An 8,702-nucleotide genomic window follows, 5' to 3' on the forward strand; every position below is an offset into this window, starting at 1 on the left:
CCTTCTAATTATGTCTGGAGAAAGTCTGTCTGGTACCTGTGTGTCTGTAACACCTCTCCAATCTCCTTCTTAACAAAGAGAGCAAAACTTTGGTTCAGAGCTCTTCGTAGGCTGTATAGCTAACCAAAATTTAATGTTAGCATTTTGTTTATTTTATATATTTTATTATACAATTTTTATATAGAAGCTTTTGTATAAAAAATGTATTTTTTATACAGTTATTTTCCATTAAAGGCAAAAATGCTGATTTTCCAGTTACAATACTGATAGAAAGTTTCTTTTTATTTTAACTAGTTATTTACATAATATGTGCAAAATTTTTAAAAGAAACATCTTGAAATAAATAATGTTATTAGTGATACAAGAAGGTAGTAAAAATTGTGAGGGTAATGTGTGTCTATAACTGAAATTTGGCAAACTCTTTATTAAGTCATAATCCTCTGCCATTCTAAAATTTCTTTTATATTTATATGTGTTTATTCTTTCATATCTTTTTGATAACTGTCAAGTTCTTAAAGAACCTCATTAATTTTTTATTACAATTTAATTATATCTATAAACTAATTGCAAATAAAACTTTCTTTTGTTCTAGTCAGTCTTCTTTTCTAGGAACTTGACAGTTCTTCATTTAATCAAATCTTTTATGTCTTTTGATAAGATTCTATAATTTCCTTCATTAAATCCCACATACTTCCCTTTAAACGTATTCCTAGTTCTTTTATAATTTTGTTAGTATTGTTAAAGGGATTTTTTTTTAATAATTCAATTTTATTGAGATATAGTCACATACCATGCAGTCATACAAAGCGTACAATCAATTGTTCACAGTACCACCATTTAGTTGTGCGTCCATCACCAAAATTAATTTTTGAACATTTTCATTACCATACACACAAAAGTAATAAGAATAAAAATTAAAGTGAAAAAGAACAGTTAAAGTAAAAAAGAACACTGGGCGCCCTTTTTTTTCTCTGCCCCCGTTTTTCTGCTCATCCATCCATATACTCACAAAGGAGAGTGTGATCCACATGGCTTTCCCAGTGACATTGCCACCCCTCATAAGCTACATTGTTATACAATCATCTTGAAGATTCAAGGGTTCTGGGTTGTAGTTTGATAGTTTCAGGTATTTACTGCTGGCTATTCCAATTCATTAGAACCTAAAAAGGGTTATCTATATTGTGCATAAGAGTGCCCACCAGAGTGACCTCTCGGCTCCTTTTGAATCTCTCAGCCACTGAAACTTATTCATTTCATTTCACATTCTCCCTTTTGGTCAAGAAGATGTTCTCCATCCTACAATGTGGGATCCAGATTCCTCCCCGGGAGTCATATTCCACGTTGCCAGGGAGATTCACTCCCCTGGGTGTCAGATCCCACGTAGTGGGGAGGGCAGTGATTTCACCTACCAACTTGGCTTAGCTAGAGAGAGAGGGCCACATCTGAGCAACAAAGAGGCATTCAGGAGGAGACAATCAGGCACAATTATAAGCAGGCCTAGCCTCTCTAAAGGGATTTTTAAAAATGTATTTTCTATCTAGTTATCCCTTATATATGGTACAGCTATTGATTTTGTGTATATCTGAATCCAGCCATTCTTTGAAATTATTTTGTTAGGTGGAATAGTGTTTCCTTTCATACTACCTTTTCTTTTTTTCTAGGTTAACAGTCTCATAATTTGCAAATGATTATCTTTTCCTTTGCGATACTTACTGTCCTTATTTCTGTTCCATGTCTTACTGTCTAGAACTTTGAGAATAAGCTTATTTGACAGTTGTGGTAGCAGGTATCCTTGCTTCTCTGTGCTTATTTTTAATGGGAATGTCTACTTTTTCATCACTAAGTGCCACATCATATATAGGTTTACAAATTATTCCTTTTGTCATTTAAGGAAGTATCCTTTCAACATCATATATAGGTTTACAAATTATTCCTTTTGTCATTTAAGGAAGTATCCTTTCATTTCTGACTAAGAGTTATAGGAGCATAACTTTCTTAACTCTTTTTATAATGCAACCATAATTTTAGGCTGTAATATGTGTGCAAAGTGTTGTTTTTGCATGTAATCCTGGTCAGAGCCAAGCCTATGACTGAGTTCAAATTGGTGGTTAGAAACTGTTTTCAAAATTGCTAGTGTTAAGGGTCAAACTGTGCCTTGCGAGAAGATACGTGCAAGCCCTAATCTCCAGCCCGCAAATGTGGTCTTCCTTGAAGATGTGATTTGTCAAGATGAGGCCAAACAGGATTGGAGCAGGTCCTCACCCAAAATGACTGGTGTCCTTATAAGAAGAGGAAATTTGGGCACAGACAGACCCAGGGGGGGAAGACCATGTGAAGATGGAGGAGGCAGATGCTGCAGTGTTGCATCTACAGAGCAAGGAATGCCAAGGATCACCTGCCATCACCAGAAGAGGCAAGGAAGGATCCTCCTCTACAGGTTTCAGATGGAACAGGGTCCTGCTCACACCTTGACTTCAACTCCTGCCTCCAGAAATCTGAGATAACACGTTTCTGTTGTTTTAAGCCATCTAGTTTGTGGTACTTCGTTACAGCAGCCCTAGGAAAGTAATATAACCTGTTGGATTGCATTCTGTCTCCTCACCTACCTCCAATCTAGACTTTTTATGTGCACAGATTAAAACTTACCTGACAAATATTGATGAAATAAAATTTTCCCCAGATGGCCATTCTGCAAGATTTTATAACAAGAAGGTAGATTTGTAGTACTGAAAAATCAAAAAAAAAATTTTAAACAGGCTAGAATTTATAGATTATTTAATTATAATTCTATCTTTTACAGATCATCAGTGCAGTCCTATGAAAACTAAATGACTTTTGTGGGTTCTGATTTATTTTAAGATCCATTTATATGTTATCAATTGCTTATTTAGTATTAGTCTACTAGTATTGAGTAAGGAAAGGCAAAATTCTTATGTTTCATTATTTTTAAATTATGAAGTTAATTCAGAATTAATGCTTGCTAATTTTTATTTTCTTATGCAGGTGTCAACAGTTGGTGGGATAAATCAAGGAGTGTTGTCATAGTTATGCTGGTTTTGAGGTATTTGTAAGCTATTCAATTAGAGATAATATGAGGATGTCAGGAGCTCATGGACTTGAGTAACAAAAGAATTTGGACTTTGGAAGAATCATTGAAGGAAACAGAAGCAGCAAGAAAAGTTAATGGGTTCCCTCAAAATGTGGAAGAGGTTGGAACCAATAAATGGTTAGACATTAATAAGAAATCTTTTCTAATTTAAAAAAAAAGAAAGTTATCATAGAGAGGAAAATGGCCACTTTTTTTTCTTGAGATAAAAAAAATATATATACAAACATGTAGGCCTTTAACTAACAGTATAAAAATTGCTGTCCGGCATAAAGGTGAGAGAAATAGATTTCTCTTTCACTGTGCATCAATGCCACATGCTTTGTCTTTGTCCTTTTGTTATCTTCAAAATTCATCCACATTGAAAAATAAGTAATATATCAGGAAAATAGAGACATAAATCTTGACATGCCAAGAAACCAAACTATTTCTGCTTATCAAAATATTTGGATATTAATAATTCTGTAAATATTAAATTACCAGGAAAGAAAAAATTAAATTGAATCTATCATGACTTGCTTAAATTATTTTTATGTATCTTTACAATTCTACTCCGAAAGAGGAAAATAAAGGTCAAATTAGAAGTGGACATTTTATTACAAAGTTAATAATAGCTGATTGAGATCACATCTTTAATCTTATCTTTCTCCCACCAATGGCTCCTCTTTATTCTTATTATCTTGTTTTCAGTACAGAATTATCTCCCACTGGTTTTCAATTACAGAGATGCCCATATTGATTCTATTCTTGATTTTAACTCACAACTGAAAAATTACTGATTTAGGCTTATAAAGCTGGATTCTAGAGCTAGTTGAAGCTCTTAAAAAAGTATATAGACTCAAAATACAGAAAGATAAAACTCATAAACAGTACTGTTCAGTTATATGAAGCTATTGGAAAACAGACTTCAAATTATTTTAAGTCAAATCACTATTAAAATGTAAGAAGACAAATAGTAATCAAAAATGTCATCACCATATGGAGGAAAACTTGATGTCAGTCACAGCATTTATAAAGAACAGGTGGTGCGTAAGCAATCAGAAACCCCTTATGGAATTATACAAATGTAACCTAAATTCCATAGATCTGGAGTAAAGAGATGTACATAAATTAGACAAAAGATCTTTCATTAACACGTACATTATAAGTTGTTTGACTATAATTTCCAAAGTTTCACAAAAGGAATGAAAATGTTCTCACCCACATCACATTGTTTCTGTGCTTTTTAAGGAAATAATCGCATCCTTTGTTTCCTGTCAAAGATCGTGCATGTTATTTAAGAAGAAGCTTTGTTTCTGAAACCACCATAGTTGCTCTAGTTCCTCTGTCCCAAGGACCTGGCAGTGGTAGTTTGGCGGTGCTGGGAGTTGTCTGGTCTTGAAGACCATTGATCAGTTCAGGGTCTGCCTGGTCCAGGCTCCTTAGAGGGACCCCACCATCCAGCCATGGCATCTACTGTGCAGAGAAGCTGTTCTGAATCTCCTCAGTCTGGGCAACGTACTGGTTTTCCACAGCAAGGGAGTCAAACCGGAGTCACGTTTTCTAAACTCAAATTTTACATCATTCATAGGAAGCCATTTGGGAGATAAAGTGGTTTGGAGTAAGTGAAAATATTAAAGCAAAACTATAACTTCAGAAATGTTTGAGGGAGAGCAGATTGATATGTTGACCTGTGATTTTGTAGTACTGTCATAGGAAAAATCTCTTTATACTCTGACACTTCCAAATAATGTTGATGCTTATGCCGTGGATGAAGGAAATAAAGCTCTTATTTTGTAATAACATCCTGGGCTTATATTTCATTTGAGGTCTGACTTGAGGAGAGCAATTAATGGCTGCAGATTTTCCAGCGTTCAGACGAAAATCCCCTTTCTCTGAGTTCTTCCATTTTAACCTAATTCCTGGAATTGACCAAGTTGTGCAAAATCCCAGATGGCAGACGAAAGTGCTACTGACTCAGTTTGTTTCCCGTTTTTATTCAGAATTCACATAAATGTCAACTTTCTACTGATTTTTTGTTTAACATGTAAAGACAACTCAAGATTAATTTTTTTGAAGGAAACAAATTGAGTTTCAACCACACAGATATGCTAAGCAGGTCTTGGAGATAAAGATCAGAATTGAGCTACTTCTCTTTTTAATGTAGTTTATTGCTCTATGACCACTTACTTTTTAGAGTACGTTAAATATATGCTACATGCTTTTGAACTACCTTGATACTTTCTCTGTGCATAGTTTCCATTTATACCCAACTTTTGAGTTCCAAGATAGTTGGCAGTACTAAAAGTTGCAGATTCAAAGTTATTCCCCATGTACAAATTGCTTTAATCATAAGGCACAATTAAATTAATATTAATATTTGCACACACTGATTCTTGTAGGACTTATTCTACATTCCTCTTAGCATGTTTGCCCCTTTCTACCCGGCCCAGGGTATATATGTGCACCAACAAAGGACTTCTGTAAGTTCCTTGCGAAAAGGAATGGGATTTTGGTTATGTTTCTAGCCCCTGTACTGCTTCTTATAGCACATAGCACAGAATAAACTCAATGAATGTCTGTTGAATGAATAAAAGAATGGATGAATGAATGTATGTTACATTAGTCTCCTAAAATTTCTCTAGGGTGCTGTTTTAAAGATTTATGAAATTAGATTACATCTATGCTTTCAGCAGTGAATGGATATATTATTCAACTCCTGGATCTGGGATAACATTAAATATCAATGTTATCAGTTCATGCTGAAAACTCTTATATCAGAAATATTTTCATTCATATTTCTAGATTTATTTAGGTGGATTTGGCTTTAACATAATTTTTTCTATTTTGTAAAATGAGTATACTACCTATTATCAAATATAGCCATAATAAGTAGGGAGATAAGGGGCTGTTTCTAAATTATATCAAGCATCTTTAAATACCACTTATAATGAAGGAAAGAATTGATTTCTATTTATTCAGAATATTCTAAGGCACACTGTGAGTTGCTAAAATATGAATAAATGTAACAAAACAGGGAAAATTTAAGACAGGAGTATGAATTCTTTGAAACATATAATAACAAAAGCAATAATAATAATTGCTCTATTTATTGAGACCTTGCAGTTGTTCCAAAGGCACTCTGCAAAGTGCATTATATACGTTTTCCAATTTAATCCCAACAATAATCCTATGCTATAGCTACTATTATTATACCTCTTTTTCAGATGAGAAAATGAGGTTTACAGAAACACAGATATCAAATAACATGTCCAAGGTCACACAGGTGATAAGCAGCAGGATAAGGATTCCAACCCCCATATGTCTCACCAACATCTTCATTCTTTACTTTGCCATATGATTCTTGTGTTGGTGTGTAGGGGTGCTGAACACACATGACCATGACCAGCTGGGGCCCCAGATCCAATCAAAGATAACAGTATTAATTACCTGTTAAGTCTTCTCTTCCTTCGTGCATAAACATAGGACAGTGAATGCCATTCAATTACCATGAGATTTCAAATGAAATCTCTTCTCTGGAAATGTGCACTGAGGTTAGAGATTTAAGTGCCACCCCACTCACCCAGAGGGTGAATAGCTGGTGCCCTCCTGTAAGAAACAGAAAGAATTGGATTCCATCTGCAAAGTAACCTCTTTCTCATATTCAGGGGATCTTCCCCCACTGGGTTCAAAGGGTTTCCCTCTTCTTTGTTGTGCAATTTCTAAAGCTTTGTGCAATACATAAAGAAAAGACCAAGAACTCATCATTGCCTTGGAAACTGCTATGGAATTTGACAGACTGTAGGTTGTTCAGAGCAAATGTTCTGTTGCAGCACTGAGTCCACGCAGTAGCATTGACTGGCAAAGTGGCTGAATGCTCATCTGCTAATCTTGATGTCAACTTAACTTGTCATCCCTGCCCTAAGGAGAGGGCAGGAAGTTTGTCTTGTGTTGTTTTTCTTTAAATAAGAATGTTTGAATTATTTCATTCCCGACTGTCAAAGGTAAAATACAAAGACCAGGGCTATAGACAAAACAGCATCTCCTTGGGTGGATATCCTTAGCTTATGGAGATGAGAATTAGCAATCCATGTTTTTATTAAATGAAATATAACTGCATAATCTTGGGAACTTATAATGCCTTTTTCAAAAATAATTGTGGCTTTTATACTGCATTTATAAAAGCAAAAGGTAGGAAAAAAACCTTCTGATGCCACTCACTGTGGTCCTTTCTAATAGAATCTCTGGAAAAAAAAAAAAAAAACAAATAAAACTCTGTATAAAATAGAAGGGAAAGAATTAGGGAAGAAATAAAGGTAGGGAGTCAGTCCTTGGGAGCTGTTTCCCAAGAAGCAAATGTGACTCTGGCTAGTTGTAGCATTTTGTTTATTTGTTTGCTGGTGGAAACACGGAACAAAAATAAAAGTGATCCTTTTGTGATCCTGTTTGGCCGTGACAGATTCCTTCCACATTGCCATAGTAACTGAAAGAAGTACATTTATGAATAGACTTAGAATTCTAAGGCTTGAGTTTCCTGCCAAGAAGAGAACACAGGGTGGAGAAAACAGGAGAAAGTCAAGGCAAAGGAAAAGAAAATAGATTAAGGTGTTGATTTCCAAGCTTTCTGATTTGCATAGTGCACAGATACACCAGGTTGAGACAATCTCACCTTATTGGGCCTCCTAAGATTTTTAGACGATTAAATTAGGCCTCTTTCAGCAGAATGAGTTTAGGCAATTTCTTCAGCTCTTTTTGATGATAAGAAGGGGAAAACAAGGCTCTGGATTATTAACATTTATGAATAAGAGGAAGGAAAACCCCTTCTAATATGGTTAGATTTAGGACATGAAACAGAGATGGCAAATGCAAATGTTTACTAGGCTAAGCTAGTAATATGAATAAGTGAAATGACTTCCATGTAAGAAAAATCACTTGGCCACTTTGTCCTAATTTTCGTTTTGCCAAGTGTCTCGAGAAACATTTCTCTAAATAAATTAAAAAAATAGCACTGAAAGACAGATGATAAATAGCAATTGACAGTTCTGTCAGAGACAACAGGGAATGGGGTACCATGCACACTAGAGAGCATGTGCCAAAGATGGGCAGCCACTGCACAGTTACAGCTAGTTTCTGGCAAGCCGGAATGTGAGCTCAGTGTTGCCAGATCTTCCTATTTTTCAAGAGAAGCTGGAAGTCAAGATTTTTACATGAAATTTTCTGATATTTTAGTTCTGCTCAAAGATTTTAAAATACTGTTAGGCCAAACAAAATATGCTTGCAAGTTACATTTAGCTTATAGATCATCAGTTCGTGACTTTCAAAATCTGAGTCTAAACTCAGTCATGTCTCTAGAGCAAGAGCCAGTGGTAACAAAGGGGCGTCCAGAGATGATGGATTCAGGAGATGGGCATGGGTGATAGGGATGTTGTTGTATGAATGGAAGAATTTTGACCAAACTTGAGAGACAGATACCACCAGTGCCCAGGGCTTGAGGTAGAAAGCAGATGCTTTAGGTTTCATGGATCAATATTCCATAATTATTTGTTGAGTGCCTGCTCTAGGATAAAAACTCTGGTAGGCAGGGAATTTTCCTAGGCTTCTTATTTCTCTAGTTTGA

This window comes from Choloepus didactylus, chromosome 8 (genome assembly GCF_015220235.1).
Source record: "Choloepus didactylus isolate mChoDid1 chromosome 8, mChoDid1.pri, whole genome shotgun sequence".
In the NCBI taxonomy this organism is placed as follows: Eukaryota; Metazoa; Chordata; class Mammalia; order Pilosa; family Megalonychidae; genus Choloepus; species Choloepus didactylus.